The 17,817-nt window shown below is 44.6% G+C and overlaps 1 pseudogene across 1 annotated transcript; it reads right to left on the bottom strand.

Moving 5' to 3' along the window:
- Positions 1 to 16,985: 16,985 nt before the first annotated feature.
- LOC310747434 (small ribosomal subunit protein mS33-like) lies at positions 16,986 to 17,610 on the bottom strand (annotated as a pseudogene). The gene is made up of 2 exons: positions 17,423 to 17,610; positions 16,986 to 17,175 (listed from the first exon to the last, which is right to left on the bottom strand). The product of its transcript is annotated as a small ribosomal subunit protein mS33-like (transcript).
- Positions 17,611 to 17,817: the final 207 nt, after the last annotated feature.

The following is a 17,817-nucleotide window of genomic DNA, read 5'->3' as shown; positions in this document are numbered from 1 at the left end:
GGGAAGGTAAACGGCATTTCCGTGCGCTGTTCTGGTTTGCCAGAAGCGGCTTAGTTGATTTCAGCAAGGCATTTGACAAGGTGCCCCATGATATTCTTGTAAAGAAGCTGGTAAAATGCGGTCTTGACTATGCTACCACTCAGTGGATTTGTAACTGGCTGACTGACCGAACCCAAAGGGTGCTCATCAATGGTTCCTCTTCATCCTGGAGAAGAGTGACTACTGGGGTGCCACAGGGTTCTGTCTTGGGCCCGGTCTTATTCAACATCTTTATCAACGACTTGGATGATGGACTCAAGGGCATCCTGATCAAATTTGCAGATGACACCAAACTGGGAGGGGTGGCTAACACCCCAGAGGACAGGATCACACTTCAAAACGACCTTGACAGATTAGAGAACTGGGCCAAAACAAACAAGATGAATTTTAACAGGGAGAAATGTAAAGTATTGCACTTGGGCAAAAAAAATGAGAGGCACAAATACAAGATGGGTGACACCTGGCTTGAGAGCACTACATGTGAAAAGGATCTAGGAGTCTTGGTTCACCACAAACTTGACATGAGCCAACAGTGTGACGCGGCAGCTAAAAAAGCCAATGCAATTCTGGGCTGCATCAATAGGAGTATAGCATCTAGATCAAGGGAAGTAATAGTGCCACTGTATTCTGCTCTGGTCAGACCTCACCTGGAGTACTGTGTCCAGTTCTGGGCACCACAGTTCAAGAAGGACATTGACAAACTGGAACGTGTCCAGAGGAGGGCAACCAAAATGGTCAAAGGCCTGGAAACGATGCCTTATGAGGAACGGCTAAGGGAGCTGGGCATGTTTAGCCTGGAGAAGAGGAGGTTAAGGGGTGATATGATAGCCATGTTCAAATATATAAAAGGATGTCACATAGAGGAGGGAGAAAGGTTGTTTTCTGCTGCTCCAGAGAAGCGGACACGGAGCAATGGATCCAAACTACAAGAAAGAAGATTCCACCTAAACATTAGGAAGAACTTCCTGACAGTAAGAGCTGTTCGACAGTGGAATTTGCTGCCAAGGAGTGTGGTGGAGTCTCCTTCTTTGGAGGTCTTTAAGCAGAGGCTTGACAACCATATGTCAGGAGTGCTCTGATGGTGTTTCCTGCTTGGCAGGGGGTTGGACTCGATGGCCCTTGTGGTCTCTTCCAACTCTATGATTCTATGATTCTATGATTCTATGCTGGCCACATGACCCGGAAGCTGTACACCGGCTCCCTCGGCCAATAAAGCGAAATGAGTGCTGCAACCCCAGAGTTGGCCACGACTGGACCTAATGGTCAGGGGTCTCTTTATCTATACTTCCCTCCAAGAGTCCTGGGAGCTGTAGTTTGTTAAGGCTGCTAAGAACTGTATGGGGAACTACAGTTCCCAGGGTTCTAGCGGGGCAGTCACGCATTTTAAATGTGGCTTTGATGTGCTCTAAATGCATTATCTTCAAACCCAAAAAGGGCCCACCTGCTAAATTGCATATGTCTCCAAAAGTGTTTCCACATTGCACATTTAGTGTAGAACTGCCATACAATCGTACCTTGGAAGTCAGACAGAATCCGTTCCAGAAGTCCATTCAATTTCCAAAACGTTTGGAAACCAAGGCACGGCTTCCGATTGGCTGCAAGAACTTCCTGCAGCCAATCAGAACCCACGTCAGATGTTCGGGTTCCAAAGAATGTTCGCAAACCAGAACACGGTTATGCGACATTTGGGAACCAAAAAATTCAAGTCGCAAGGCGTTTGACTTCCATGGTATGATTGTATTTAATTCACTTTTTACAGAACATCCCAGTAGCGATGCCATCTGATTATCATCACCATCATCCTGCATTTTCCTGTACCTCTCCTTTCGTCACATCACTAGAAAATCTGACTTTCTTCAGAAGCGTGGAAGAGCAGGAAGTATCAGCAACCCCAAAAAGAGGGTGATAAGAGAAAGCAGCAACATTGAAAAGAATGAAATTGTGGCCAGATTCTCACCAGCAGCTTGTTTTTCTTACACCAGGGACAGAAATGGCTAAATATAGTTCTCAGCCTCCACAACTCTTATAACATGAGATTTCTTTCCCATATCTTAGGATCATGTTTTTGGAGAAATTAAAGCTCTGTTTCAGAATGTTCATAATATTCAGAAATAACCATTTGTACAAGTGGAATTTGCAACCAGAGTCCTGTCTGGACATTCAGTGTGCAGTTATCACGTTGTGGGGCAGGAGACCAGGAGACTCTGAGAATTGTAGCTTTGTGAGGGGAATAGAGGACCCCTAGGTAAAAGGTAAAGGTAAAGGACCCCTGGAGAGTTAAGTCCAGTTAAAGGCGACTATGGGGTTACAGCGCTCATCTTGCTTTCAGGCTGAGGGAGCCAGCGTTCGTCCACAGACAGCTTTCCGGGCCATGTGGCCAGCATGACTAAACCGCTTCTGGCGCAATGGAACACCATGACGGAAACCAGAGTGCACAGAAACGCCATTTAATTTCCCGCCACAGCGGTACCTATTTATCTACTTGCACTGGTGTGCTTTCAAACTGCTAAGTTGGCAGGACTCGAGCTGGGACAGAGCAACAGGAGCTCACTCCATTGTGGGGAGATTTGAACCGCCAAACCTCTGATCAGCAAAAGGCTCAGTGGTTTAGACCACAGTGCCAAACTCTCAGCACCTATAAGAAACTGATCAGTTTTCATTGGGCCATCCATCCTGTCCCTGCATTGCTGGTTTGTTTCTTTTCTTTTCTTTTCTTTTCAAAGTGTTACTTCTGCAAAGTTTGGAGTGTTGGGAGGGGAGGTATAAAAGGAGAATTCCCTGGATGCCAAGATCTAAATTTGGGGCAAGTATTTTTTTGTGAGAGAACCCCAGCAGAGATTTAAAATCGCAAAACATGAAGCCAAGTGAAGTATGGAATTATAGGCTGTTAGAACTTTAAAATATGCCCTCCTAAATTCCAAAACTTCCCTTAGCATAGAGAAAGTCCACATGTTCGGTAAGATAAAAATGGTTTACTTACAACTCTCCAAAGGTCAGATTCATGTGCTTTTCCATACAGCAGAAAACACGGGCAGTACAACTTGGCTTGGTTACAGTGGTGAAAGTTCCTAAATTATTGGTCTAGGAATACAAGAATGGCTTGTAAGAGCCATGCTGCCTGAGCTGCAGCAACCAGCTCAGAACCTCATCACTGCTTCTCAGGCAGACTGAAAGTGAACAGAGTCCTTGATTACCTTCCTCCCAAGCTGAGGGAGAGTGACTTAGTTAAGCCTGGCAGGACAGCTTACTCTATGGCATTAACCCCTTTATGCCATAGACTTAAGCATTTTGGTTGTATGAGGCTGATCATCCCACATGGAGTTCCCCCAAGCATATTGAAACCCCCCTCTTGTATGTCAGAGGTACTGTTTTTGTTATATAAGCACCCACAGCCTGAGCAATGGGTGGAAGTAGAGAGGCAAGCTGGGTCCCCCAACATAAGGCTAATTGTGTATGCATAGGCACCCATGGGAATTTTCAAGGGTCAGGAGAGTAAAGTAAATAATCCAGAAAAAACATACTGCTACTGTTATGTACTGAGTTGAATAGGATCCAAAAGGCAGCAGTCTGATTGATCCTAGAACAATAGGATTCAGAATGCAGCAGTCTGATTGGTCCTAGAACAATGCAGTAGTATGATTGGTCCGCAGGAGCCACCCAATCCAGCTCCAGGTGGAAGTGAATCTGCAACCTGATTGGCCCACGGGAGAATTCCGGAATTAGCCAATCACGTGGGGCCCATTGTGTAAATAATGTATATAAAGCAGATATTTGGGGGGAACTTTCATTCCTCACTACTATGAGCTGAATAAAGAGCATGAAATCCACACTCGACTCCGAGTATATTTCAGCTACAGGATTGGTTGCATTGGAAGCCATCTTAAAGTCTCATCCAAGCCCATGGTTTTATATCTGTAAGGGGTGGGGTTCTATAAAAGAAAAAAAGACTCCAAACAACCCTTTTTATTCAGTTAATGGCCCTAGCCAAGCATCTCTTTGCATGACAAAAGAGTTGGCCAAGTACAGGTGTGCTGCCATAGAAACAACTAGCTAGGGATGAGCTTTCAGAAGAAAGGGGCAGAAAGCTGCATCCCACACCTGTCTAGAGGTGACCTCATCCTGGATCCATTTTAAACACCATTTGGTCTCACCCTAATTTTTCACACTCTTTATCTTGGCTATTTTGTTCTCTGTGCTGGCTGCCTTCACCGCATGCAATTTAAGCTTATCTTGGCATGCAAAGATCTAATTTCCATTCTCTTCCTAGCATTCCCACGGTCCCATTTCTTCCTTTCAGATCATCTTTTTGTCCTTAGCTGCACCATACCTCGTTCACTTAAGGGGAAAAAAGGAAGATCTAATCCAGTAATGTCTAACCTGTTGTCATCCAGATGTTATTAGACTCAACTCCCATCAGTCACAGCCAGAATGGCCAATGGTCAAGGATGATGGGAGTTGTAACCCAACAACATCTGGAAGGCACTATGTTGGTGATGGCTTAGTTACACGTTGCACAAAGATAAGATCAAACGTCTTTCCTGCCTGCCGGCTAATGCTCTCTGCTGACTGGAGCTTATGGGAGTTGTAGTTCAAAACAGCTGGATGGCACAACGTTGGAGAAGGCTGCAGGAGCTATAATGGTACATGTAGACTGGTGACTGGGGGCGGCCACCGAGACCACAGAACACCGGTCTTGAAAGACCTACATTGGCTCCCAGTACATTCAAAGCACAATTCAAAGTGCTGGTGTTGACCTTTAAAGCCCTAAACGGCCTCGGCCCAGTATACCTAAAGGAGCGTCTCCACCCCCATCATTCTGCCCGGACGCTGAGGTCCAGCGCCGAGGGCCTTCTGGCGGTTCCCTCATTGCGAGAAGCAAAGCTACAGGGAACCAGGCAGAGGGCCTTCTCGGTAGTGGCGCCTGCCCTGTGGAACGCCCTCCCATCAGATGTCAAAACGATAAACAACTACCTGACATTCAGAAGACATCTGAACTTCAGGGAAGTTTTTAATGTGTGATATTTTAGTGTATTTTTGGTTTCTGTGGAAGCCGCCCAGAGCGGCTGGGGAAACCCAACCAGATGGGCGGGGTACAAATAATAAATTATTATTATCATTATCATTATCATTATGTGTTGCTGTTATTTATTACTACCATAATAATATGAAGGTGCCCTCAAAATAGAACCGTAAGCACAAATCATGCCAGAAGGGCAATTTGAGGGCAATTGCTCCAAGGCATTTACAAGTTTCAGTAGCCTAATCAAGCAGCCATTTGAAAGCAGCAAAATCTGGTGCAAATACATCAAATCTGAACAAAGGAAAAATCTTGGCAGCATCTGTGGAAAGGAGTTTTAAGAATACAATGCTACTACGTATTGTTATGAGTTGGGAGGCGAGGGGAAGTATGCGAGATCCTTCTAACTCCTGGAACGAACAAGCATTAAAATATAAGCCAGGCTATTTTCCTGTGTTGAGGTGACAGCCTGGGCAGTGGGCCATTAAGAGAAACAAAGGGAAGAGCCCTCAACTCAGAGATAGTTAGAAGGACGAAGCAGAGTTCAGAGTTGAGTTGCAGCGATGTGACCTTAGAAGTAAAGCAACAAGTCGGAGAGAGAGAGTCGGAGCAATGTTGGGGAGACTGTTTGATTTCTGTTTGAATCCTAGGCTGCGGCTTTGGGAGAAACAAGACCCCCCTTGGTGTTTTAATGCTGTGAACCACTCTGTTGTAGGCTCAGGTTTTATATACAGTGGTACGTCTACTTACGAGCACCTCTGGTTACATATCCTTCGGGATACGCACGTGGCAAACCCGGAAATATTTTTCCGGGTTTCACCCCACACGCATGCGCAGAAGCGCTCTACCAAGCTGCACGTATGTGCAGAAGCACTCTACCGCACCACACGCATGCGTAGAACAGGCACCTCTGGTTGCAAAAAACTCGGGATCTGACTGGAGCTCTAAAATGGATCCCGTCCGCAACCGGAGGTACCACTGTATGTGTAAATAAACCATATAGCATAAAGACACCACAGTCTCTGCTGTGCCTCATTCCAAAAGGAAACACGAACCCTGGGTAAGTGCCCAGAACCTCATGATTCTCACACCAACCGCTTAGAGATTGGGGTGGCAAGCAACAGTATGTTAGCAAGTTGAAATGGTAGCTATGGTGACCACGAACAAAGAACAAAGGCATTTGGGTCGACTTCAACACACCCTCAGTTCACAAACTGTTGATGTAATACTCAGGCTTTGTGAAACCAAGTTAGATGTCAAAGTAGGGGGGGGGGGAAACATTTAATTCTTCACAGCTCTGTTAATTTTTTTAACCAGGTTAAAGCAATCACACACCAAAAAAGCATCCCTTTTTTATTAAGTGTGTTCTCCACTAGAGTCTCCCCTCCCCCACTTTTTAAATTTTTTAAAAATTGATTATTCTGCTTGCACTTTTGGAGACAGCGAGGAATTACTAGTGGAAAATGACTGAGCAGCAAGAACTCGTTTATTCTCTGTTATTGCCCTATCTGGTTGGAAACTACACTAAGGAGTAAGGGAATTACAATGCTATTGTGGATCTTCTACTGCACCTTCGCCGGGTTTTGTTCACGTGTTAATTAGGTTTTGTACACACTTGCCGCAAAACCCTCTAATTTCACTGACCTGGAGCTGTGTGCTGTGCAGATATCTCGGTTCCTCATGGGTATTACTGCTGTGCAGCCAAAATAATTGTTCACTCTATTTATCATTTCCGTCCCCAAAGATGCTCGCAAATGGCATCAAAATGGCGGCACTGCCGGCAAACATACACACACGGAGGTATCAGCAGACTCAGGAGAACCCCAAAATGTTCAGGGGTGGAAAGAAGGGGAATGACCTCTAGGGGACAGACCAATAGGTCTCAATGGCCACTGATGACAGATTGAAGCAGGTGGTGGCAGCGGCGGAGCAAGCTGATTGGGTGCCTGGGGTGGCGTGCATGCCCTGCGCCCAGGGGCGGGGCCAGCTGCCCGAGGGGTGGGGCCAGCCAGGGCAGGATGCTCTGTGGGGCCTCCGAGGAGTCTGCCTGCCTCCTCCACCTCAGCCACCTTGCAGCTGATGGGGAGACGGCAGGCGGACCATTTGGGGTAGCATGGATTCTGCGGGCGCCCAAGCCACCGCCTCACTCCCAAGAGAGATGCATGGCTCGGGCACGCTGCAGGCCCTATGATTAGTGCCACCCGGCATTTTGTCACACTCACCCCCCTCAGTGGTGACACCCGGGGCGGATCCGCCCCCACCGCACTCCCCTTCTTCCACCCCTGGGGGGCAGGGGACCGAGAACCATGTGGGAAGACCAATGGAATGAAGTGGGTGGAACAGACGAAAAAAGGAATAAACTCATAGATAGAGAAAGGGCAGCAAGATCCACCTTACTGTCTGGATAGCTCATTTCCAGGTTCACGTTGAGAAGCTGTGTCCCCACTTTATTACGGCTTGGAAACTCTTATGGGATTTTTGCATGGAAGATAAAACGAACTTGTAATATCTGGATTTGAAGATTGAAAAAAATATTAGTTTATAGAAGATAGAATGGTTGGAAGTTAATGAGTGAATACTATATGTAGCTGTAGGACAGAGAACTGGAAGTGTTTATATTTCTTTATTCTTCTCTCTCTCTCTCTCTCTCTCTCTCACACACACACACACACACACCTTTTCCTCTTCCTTTCTTCCCCCCTTTTTTTACTTTATTCCCCCTTTCTTCTTCTTTTAAACATTTATTTTATTTCAGTTTGTTATAAAAATATACTTGGTATTGGGTATGAACTTTTGTACATCTTTGGACAGGTATCAATAAATATATAAAGAAAGAAAGAAAGAAAGAAAGAAAGAAAGAAAGAAGCAGCTCTGTCCACACAAATGACATCTGCCCATAGAAATATTACAGAGGAACCCAAGATTCGAACGTAGCAAAATCAAGCGAAAAACGTGAACCACAACCGTTGAGAACTGAGTATTCTCAATGGCCATGGAATATGGACTGACTGACTGGGGGACATGTGCAGAAACATGCCGGTATTCCACAGGTGAAACTATTATGTTAAACAGGTAGAAAATGAGGAAATAAGGGGTGGCATTCAACTAAATATTACTCAGTACAGACCCATTGAAATGGCTTGACGTGACTTACAAGTGGAATTCAACAGGGCACTAGGGCTGCATCAACATTTGTGTTGGTCTGACTGAACAGCCCCACTCTCATGTCCATGTGGGCTGTTCTCCTAACCCTCCAGAGCGGATTTGGGGGAGGCACAGGGGGAGAAAAGGGGGGGGGAATCCCCATTGCACTAATCGGAGTCCTTGTGCTGGCTTTCGCCCATAGGAGCCAACCCCTAGGGGGTGCAGGGACTTTGGTCCCCTCAATAAAAATAAATATTGAGTCCCCTCAAAGTTGATGGGCATTGCCATTCAAATGGTGTGTGCGCACCGTTTCATGTTATCAATTAAGCAGTGCCCCCACAATGTTTTGTTCGAGTTGGCACCCCTGCTTTCGCTGAGGAGCGGGTTACTTGAATCTGGCCCTGAACCAGGTCTAATCATTTCCATTGGCCTACTCTGAGGGAAAAAACTTAGTTGAACACCACACAAAGTCTTCCTTCCCAGGCTGAAAACAGCTTCAGGGGTTGAGTTCCCCCTGCTATCTAGCTTTGATGCGTGAATCTTTTGCTTTGTGAATGATGTTGCCAAAACAGCATCACCTAAACACAGCTGGGAGGAACCAGCAAACTTGAAGAAACATCAAGGTTTGCAGGAGAAGGAAATAAATAAGGGGTGAAGAAACAAAAAAACAGGCCAAAGGGAACAGAGGAGTGTTCAACAGCCATATAATGCTAACTATATGACACGGGTAGCACTGTGGTCTAAACCACGGAGCCTAGGGCTTGCCCATCGGCAGTTTGAATCCCCGCTATGGGATGAGCTCCTGTTGTTCGGTCCCAGCTCCTGCCCACCTAGCAGTTCGAAAGTGCAAGTAGATAAATACCTAGGTACCGCTCCGGCGGGACGGTAAACAGCATTTCCATGCGCTGCTCTGGTTCACCAGAAGCGGCTTAGTCCTGCTGGCCACATGACCCGGAAGCTGTCTGCGGACAAACGCCGGCTCCCTCGGCCTATAGAGCAAGATGAGCGCACAACCCCAGAGTTGTCCGCGACTGGACTTAACGGTCAGGGGTACCTTTACCTTTTCAAGTGCTGGGAGTTGATGAAAAGAAGACCAGGTGGGAGAGGGAATGTAAGGGCTGGAATCAAAGCAGCTGTACTCCATGCTGCAACAATTTATTGCAGGTCCTACTTGTGATTCTTGATTAGCGGATTATTTTCAGGAACATAGCAAGCGGCCTGATACTGAACCAGACCTGTCGCTTCGCCTACCTCAGTACTGACTGACAGCGGCTCCCTGGGGTTTCACAGAATCGTAGAATTGTAGCGTTCAAAGGGACCCCAAGGGGACATTCCCAAGCCTGCCTAGAGATGAACCTGGGGCCCCCTAGACACAGAAAACAGGTGCTCCCCACCCCAATAGCAATGTCACAGGAGTGATCTAGGATATCACCATTAGCCTCTGACAATCTCGGCCCTTGCCTCTCCCAAATTTGCTCAGTAGATGGAAAAAGGGTGTCAGTGAAAGTTGTGCTTTCAAGATGAGCTGCTGGGTTCAGGGTAGGAGGAAGGAGAGAGAGGAGGGGACTTGATAACACGTGAGTCATTAGTTAGGGACAGTGGTACCTCTGGTTACATACTTAATTCGTTCCAGAGGTTCGTTCTTAACCTGAAACTGTTCTTAACCTGAAGCACCACTTTAGCTAATGGGGCCTCCCGCTGCTGCCGCGCCGCCGCCACACAATTTCTGTTCTCATCCTGAAGCAAAGTTCTTAACCCGAGGTACTATTTCTGGGTTAGCAGAGTCTGTAACCTGAAGCGTATGTAACCTGAAGTGTATGTAACCCGAGGTACCACTGTACAGTAAGTGTGCCTCCCACTATGCAGTCAAGCAACATTTTGACATGAGCATGTGCTGTCCCTTCTTTTCCTCTGCCCCCCCCCCCGCTTTAGTGCTTCAATTTGCCAACAGTCAATATAATTAATATCTGCAAAGGAGACGTGGCTGTAGGGTCCCCTCCTCCTGCTCCAAAAAGGTGGGCTTAATCATGAAACCCTCAGCTTCAGTTCCAACTCCTTGATTGAACCCCCACACAAACTCCTTCCACTTATCCCATGCCGTTAAATCGACAACAATCACAATTTGCAGCGCCTGATGATGTTATGGTCGCTGTGGGAGTGATGGCTCCGAATTTGCTATCTTTGGCATATTGGCATTCTGAACTTATAAATATAACGCAGTTGTTTTTGTTCCGTTTAATGTCAGCGCTTCTTTTTAAAAATTAAAATCTATAATAAGGGTGTGTTTTTGTCAACATGCTTCCAGAGATACGTGCTGGGAGCAGCTGCTGCTGTTTACACCAGATCCCGAGCGGAGTAACATTGACGCATCACTTCAGGTGGTTTTGGGAAGGTACGCATGGCCAAAACCTGATAACTGTGACTTTAAAGATGAATGGGAACCCTTTACAAAGTATCTGAAGACGCAACAAAGTGAACTGGACTCCTTGGCAGCTTTTGAATAAACATTCACAAACTTTTTATTGATAATGATCAGCTAAATAGTTTGAGGATCTATACAACTTTGTAACATGCAGAAAACAGCAGTCTCAGAGAAACCAAAGACTGGAACTGAGGGAAGTCGGGGGGTGGGGTGGGGGTGTTTTGTGGGGGAGGGTGGGGGGAGGGAGGAAAAATGGGGGGGGGAAACAAGGATGATATGTTTTTGGATAATATGTCTTGTTTTAATTTTGAATAAAAAAACTTTTAAAAAAACCGAAACGAAACCTGATGTTACCTCAGCAAACGTGCGTTCTCAAGTTGCACATCATTTTCTTGGGTCACAGGGATGGTGGGAGCAGTTCGGCTGAATCTTCCTCCATCCAGGGGTGCACCGAGATAATTTTAGACCCAGGGCTTATTGGGGGGGGGCCTTACATGGTCACTTCAGTCTCTGCTGACCATCATTTGAATTAAAGCGAACCCTTAACTTTATATTCTCGCCACCACCACCACCACCCCATTCTTTACAACGGCTTCCAAACTCCTGATACGCTACATCGAAAATAATGATAGGCAGTTTGCCAACCCTGATTTAAGAAACAACAACTTGCAGTTTTGTGTTTTTATTTCATTTCAGTCACAGCACCATCACAACTATAGGAACTAAACAGGGTGCACTTTTTCTGCTATGGTAGTTAAACACATTTATGTAAGAATAAGCACCCACGGCAGTTTTATCAAGATACGAGTACTGGCATCTCATTATAATATATATTTTTTAAACCAAACAAAGCACCAGAAATATATATTACTTCACTTCCTTCGAAATCTGTTGTCAGAGTTTAGGGGGTGACCTGCTCATTCTGCTGGGGGAGGTCCCATACACAGTTCAACAGATAAATGCTGATTTATCGGATGAGAATAGATACATCCTATTTCATCATCATCATCATCATCATCATCATCATCATCATCATCATCTGTACTATTTATACCTCATCCATCTGACTGGGTTTCCCCAGCCACCCTGGGCTGCCTCCAACATACATAAAAGCATAATAAAACATTAAACATTATTTTTTAAAAACTTCCCTATACAGGGCTGCCTTCAGATGTCTTCTAAGGGTTGTATAGTACAGTGGTACCTCTGGTTATGAACTTAATTTGTTCCAGAGGTCCGTTCTTAACCTGAAACTGTTCTTAACCTGAAGCACCACTTGAGCTAATGGGGCCTCCTGCTGCCGCCGCGTTGCTGGCACACAATTTCTGTTCTCATCCTGAGGTAAAGTTCATAACCCAAGGTACTATTTATGGGTTAGCAGAGTCTGTAACCCAAAGTGTTTGTAACCTGAGGTACCACTGTATCTCTTTGGCTCGGGGGGTGGGGTCATATAACTCCATACCCTCCAATATTTCTCCAATGAAAATAGGGACGTCCTAAGGAAAAGCAGGACATTCAGGGATCAAATAAGAAACCAGAATAGCTTCTGTAAATCTGGGACTGTCCCTGGAAAATAGGGACACTTGGAGGATCCGAGGTCCTGAATTTCTGCCCCAAAGTCCTACCCTCTCAGCACTGCGATTTACTTTTCATTCATTAATTTTTTTGTGGTGTTTGTAAGCTAGCCCATAACATTAAGTTCCCTGGGTGGCTTGCAGTCCAGGTGAGAGACACCTCTCCACCTGAAAACCTGATAACTAGTCAGAGCAGATGCTACTACCATTGCTGGACCAATGGTCCAGTCTGGTCTAATACGGCATCCTATATTACCCTGTGCAATCCAATGAAAGCATGCACTTGGATTTTGCTTCTCTTCCATATGCTATAAACTCACACTAGATGGCTCTTCACATCAAGCAAACATGGCTGTTCTTGAGGGCAAGATTGTCAACTCCACCTCAGGGGCAGGGGGGGAGGGCAAGAAGGTAGAGTGCAAAGTTCATTCGTTTTCATAACTGTTTGAATGTAAATATAACAGAGAGGTTGGGCCCCGTATGTGGAGATCAAACTCTTTACAAGGCTGCAGAATATGACACAGCCTGCCACCTTCACCCCAAACAATGAATATACAGTGGTACCTTGGTTCCCAAACGCCTTGGTATTCAAACAACTTGGAACCCAAACACTGCAAACCCGGAAGTAAGTGTTCCGGTTTGAAAACTTTTTTCGGAAGCCAAATAGAAGCCATTTTGAGTGTTACACTTCCGTTTTGAGTGTTACGCTGAGGTCTGTCTGTTTTTGCTATTTATTTTGTGGGTTTTGTTTTTGCAGCTTTTTTGTTTTGTTTTTGTGACCGTGTGGAACCCAGTTCAGCTACTGATTGACTGCAGTACATTGTTTATTGCTTTCATTTTATGGATCAAAGGCCTTGTTAGATAGTAAAATTCATGTTAAATTGCTGTTTTTAAAAGTCTGGGATGGATTAATCCATTTTGCATTGCTTTCTGTGGGAAAGCGCACCTTGGTTTTGGAACGCTTTGGTTTTGGAACAGACTTCCGGAACGGATTAAGTTTGAGAACCAAAGTACCACTGTATTATGATGATGATGATGATTTGTTAGTCACTTTTCTTACAGTGTGACCCTGAGAGTCACAGTCTCATGTGTTACCAACTGAGCTGTCCCACAGTCACCCTTCAAATTAAGGGCCTAGTGCCCAGATAAAGAGAAGTCTTTGCAATACCTAAGCTTGACAAAAAGAGTGTCTGTCAGCTTCCTGGGAAACGAAAAGTGGTGTGTCTCCATAGGAGCCAAGCTGCTCAGACAAGGCTGGGAACAATCAGAAGAGGTGATCTAACTTCAATACTCTATCCAGGAAGAGGGAACAAGTTAGACCTGTGTGTAAAAAGAACAGCAGACAGGAGTTTGAATGAGCATGAGAAAGAAAAAGAGATGGGTTTTGGTTTTGTATGGATTTTAGGGTATTGGCTATCTCTTAGATTATGTGGGGCCTCTCAATACATATCTGTTCCTAAATTTCAAGCTTTACATAATCACTTTTTAAAAAAAGATCATGTAAATGTGGTGGGGGTGAACAGACATTACCGTTCTGATATGACAAAAATATACTTCAAGTACACAATTATTTGTCATGTTGTGTTTATAGCACCACTCATAGAAGAATATCATCACTCATATCATATTTGTCATCTTGTGCTTACAAATCTGTGCAAAAATAACCACAATCTGTGTGAAAATTTCATGAGGCCAGGTAACTGCTTTTGTGTCGCTGTAAGTTAAACGTATTCATGTATGCCAAGTAAGAATTCACAATGTATTCTCATCTGGAGTTGTTTCTTTTTTATATATATAAATTTTTTATTGATTTTCCAACATAAATTAAAACACATTACAACTGACAATACATAGACAAACAAACATATAAACACGTATAATTTCATAACCTCTTTTTCTTAAGCCTTATTTCAACGACTTCCCCATACCTCCCTTTTCTGCATCCCTATTTTAAATTTTTTCAGCAACCCCTAATTTCAATTACTTATAATTCACTTTCTTTAATCCTTTTTCTCTTACCCAATCATTTATCACTGCAATTCTATTTTACATTACCCATGACATTTTAGCACTCATTAATTTTACAACAGTTCTTAAGATAAACTTTAAATTTCTTCCAATCTTCTTCCACCGTCTCTTTTCCTTGGTCACGGATTCTGCCAGTCATCTGGAGTTGTTTCATATGCAAATAGGCTTTATTGCAATATAGATGTTTTAGTTAGATGGTTAGTTTTTAGTTGCCAGTACGCCGGTATATATGCACATATAAACCTTTATTATTTCTTTTTTTCATAGTTCTTTCTGTTAGAATAATGTTATGAGTCCTCTTAAACATGACATACAGTTTAGGGCCTCAGCATGTCTTAATCCTGTCCTGCCTGCAAATTTGAAATAGCAGCAGTGGGCTTTGGCTGCCCATGGGCTGTGCTTAAGCCATGCTACTACCTAGCTATATCCAACCTGTATATTTATAAATAATCTCAAATATTACAAAGTGGCCTAAGCTTCCAGCAGCTTCCTTCCAAAAAGAAAATGAACTTGGGTAAGCACTGCAGTCTGCAGCTCTGCAACTACTATTGGAGAAGTGGAGTTGAGCATAAATATTTTATTGTATTATGGTTGATTTCCTAAATGGTTTTCCCAGTAGTGATGTATGGAAGTGAGAGCTGGACCATAAAGAAGGCTGATCGCCGAAGAGTTGATGCTTTTGAATTATGGTGTTGGAGGAGACTCTTGAGAGTCCCATGGACTGCAAGAAGATCTAAGCTATCCATTCTTAAGGAAATCAGCCCTGAGTGCTCACTGGAAGGACAGATCGTGAAGCTGAGGCTCCAATACTTTGGCCACCTCATGAGAAGAGAAGACTCTCTGGAAAAGACCCTGATGTTGGGAAAGATGGAGGGCACAAGGGAAGGGGACGACAGAGGACGAGATGGTTGGATAGTATTCTCGAAGCTACCAGCATGAGTTTGACCAAACTGCGGGAGGCAGTGGAAGACAGGAGTGCCTGGCGTGCTCTGGTCCATGGGCTCACGAAGAGTCGGACATGACTAAACAACAACAGCAACAAGCACTGCAGTCTGCAGCTCTGTAACTACTATTGGAGAAGTGGAGTTGAGCATACATTTTTTATTATGGTTGATTTCCTAAATGGTTAATGTTAAAGTATCTCCATACACACTGCCCAGGCTTGTGCCCCGAGGAAGTCACTTCGGTGCTGCTAACACAGCGGTTTGACTTCACCCCCGGAGGCACACTCCATTGTCTCTCAAGACAGACGGATGCCAACAAGTAAAAAAATTTTAAGGCACCTTGTTTTGGCTGCTTTCATTTCTCAAGCAGACCATTGCTCTTTTTAAAAAATGCAACAGATGCATTTTTAAAAACATACCTGTTGCATTCCAACATTGTATTTTTTTACAAGTACTTTTTACAGGAACACAGTTGGTAGAGCATGAGAAACTCAGGGTCGTGGGTCTGAGCTCCACCTTGGGCAAAAGCTTCCTGCATTGCAGGGGGTTGGACTAGATGACCCTCAAGGTCCCTTCCAACTCTACAATTCTGATTCTGAAAATGCAATGTCTGAAGCATCCCTCTGCATGTGCTGTTTCTAAGGGCACCCCAACAGCTTTTACAAATACGGAGATGTATATTTAAATCAGTTTGGGCGGACGGGAAAACGGGTAGACACTAACAGTATATTCCCTGTGTAGTATTTTTGGCCGGAACTGTGACTTTACTGCACTTGTGCCTTGCTTACTGACAGGCTAGCTGACTATTACACATAATTAGCCAGGAGAGAAAGTACAAATCTTTCATCTGCTTCCAGCCTCTTGTGTGTGTGTGTTTACATGCTCTCTGTCTGTTGCAATAGTAGCTCAACTGTGCCCTCATTAATTAGTGACAGCAATTTGTGCCTATCCTCATGTGAGATAAGCAAGCCTATTGCATAGGTAGGAATGGCATGTGATAGCAAGGTTGCAACAAAGGAAACTGTTCAAACGCACACCATCCCCTATGTCCACATGCCTGGCTCTCCCTGTTGAGGAGGAGCAGCCCCTAATTTCTGCTACCACCCCTGAAAATAATAGTTGTCCACACTTTTTGTTTTCTGAGAGAAACTAGCAATGCATTTTTAAAAAAACTTAATTAGGCTACACAGTTGTACACTTGTGTCTGACAGATTTGAGTCCAGTCTCTGGGTCAGAAATGGGGAAACACATTGAAATATAATCTGAGTCAAGAGTGGATTTCATGCTCTTTACTCAGCTCATAGTGGTGAGGAGGAATGAAAGTTCCCCCAAAATATCTGCTTTATATAGATTATTTACACAATGGGCCGCACATGATTGGCTAATTATGGGATTCTCCTGTAGGCCAATCAGGTTGCGGATTCAATTCCACCTGGAGCTGGATTGGGTGGCTCCTACGGACCAATCATACTGCTGCATTGTTCTAGGACCAATCATACTGCTGCATTCCGAATCCTATTGTTCTAGGACCAATCAGACTGCTGCATTTTGGATCCTATTGATCCAAATAAATAAATACATGAAATGTTGGAAGGTGTGAAGTTGTACTTGATCACCCATGACTAAGATGGCCTAATGGACTTCCTTCCTTCCTTCCTTTCTTTCTTTCTTTCTTTCTTTCTTTCTTTCTTTCTTTCTTTCTTCCTTCCTTCCTTCCTTCCTTCCTTTCTTTCTGTCTTTCTTTCTTTCTTTCTTTCTTTCTTTCTTTCTTTCTTTCTTTCTTCCTTCCTTCCTTCCTTCCTTCCTTCCTTCCTTCCTTTTTCTGTCCAGGATATGTTTATTAAATACAAGGTCTACTCCAACAACGGTGCTATTTCTTCTTCAGTGCTCTCTTTCCTTCTCCTTTCATAGGGCGTCCTTTCCCGCGCAGCTTTTTCAGCCATTTCATCTCGTCTTTGAAATATTCATGTTCATCTCTGTAGAGGCCATAGAAGCCAAGTTTTGTCATGAGAAGAAGAAGAAGAGTTTGGATTTGATATCCCGCTTTATCACTACCCGAAGGAGTCTCCAAGCGGCTAACATTCTCCTGCCCCTTCCTCCCCCACAACAAACACTCTGTGAGGTGAGTGGGGGTGAGAGACTTCAGAGAAGTGTGACTAGCCCAAGGTCACCCAGCAGCTGCATGTGGAGGAGCGGAGACGCGAACCCGGTTCCCCAGATTACGAGTCTACCTCTCTTAACCACTACACCACACTGAGGTTGTGGTAGGTATTATGTGGAGGATGCCAGCCATAAACTTCCTTCCGCATTGCATAGGGCTGTCCGCTTAACAGTTTGATGACTTTCATGGATGATGTTATCTGTTGGGCGAGCCACTTCTCCAAATATCTGCACACTCAAGCGTGCCATCTGTAAAGCGTAGTAAGAAAGATTGGACGACATCTCCAAGCACAAACCGGGCACATGGAATTGTGGGCACCTCCTCACTGTCCCAAGCGTGCCTCTGCCTGCAGGACACCAAATGGATTTTCTTTGGATGGTATTCAACTGGATAAATGCTTTAGCAGAACAACTTCCACTTGTGCAACAGGACTTCCACGCACACCCCGCCCCACCCTCCGGCCCCTGTACACACCCTAATTCTCTTCT

The sequence above is a fragment of the Podarcis filfolensis genome (assembly GCF_964270895.1).
Source record: "Podarcis filfolensis genome assembly, chromosome: 1".
Classification (NCBI taxonomy): Eukaryota; Metazoa; Chordata; class Lepidosauria; order Squamata; family Lacertidae; genus Podarcis; species Podarcis filfolensis.
The sequence above is the reverse complement of the archived record's forward strand: the minus strand, read 5'-3'. Positions and strand labels throughout refer to the sequence as shown.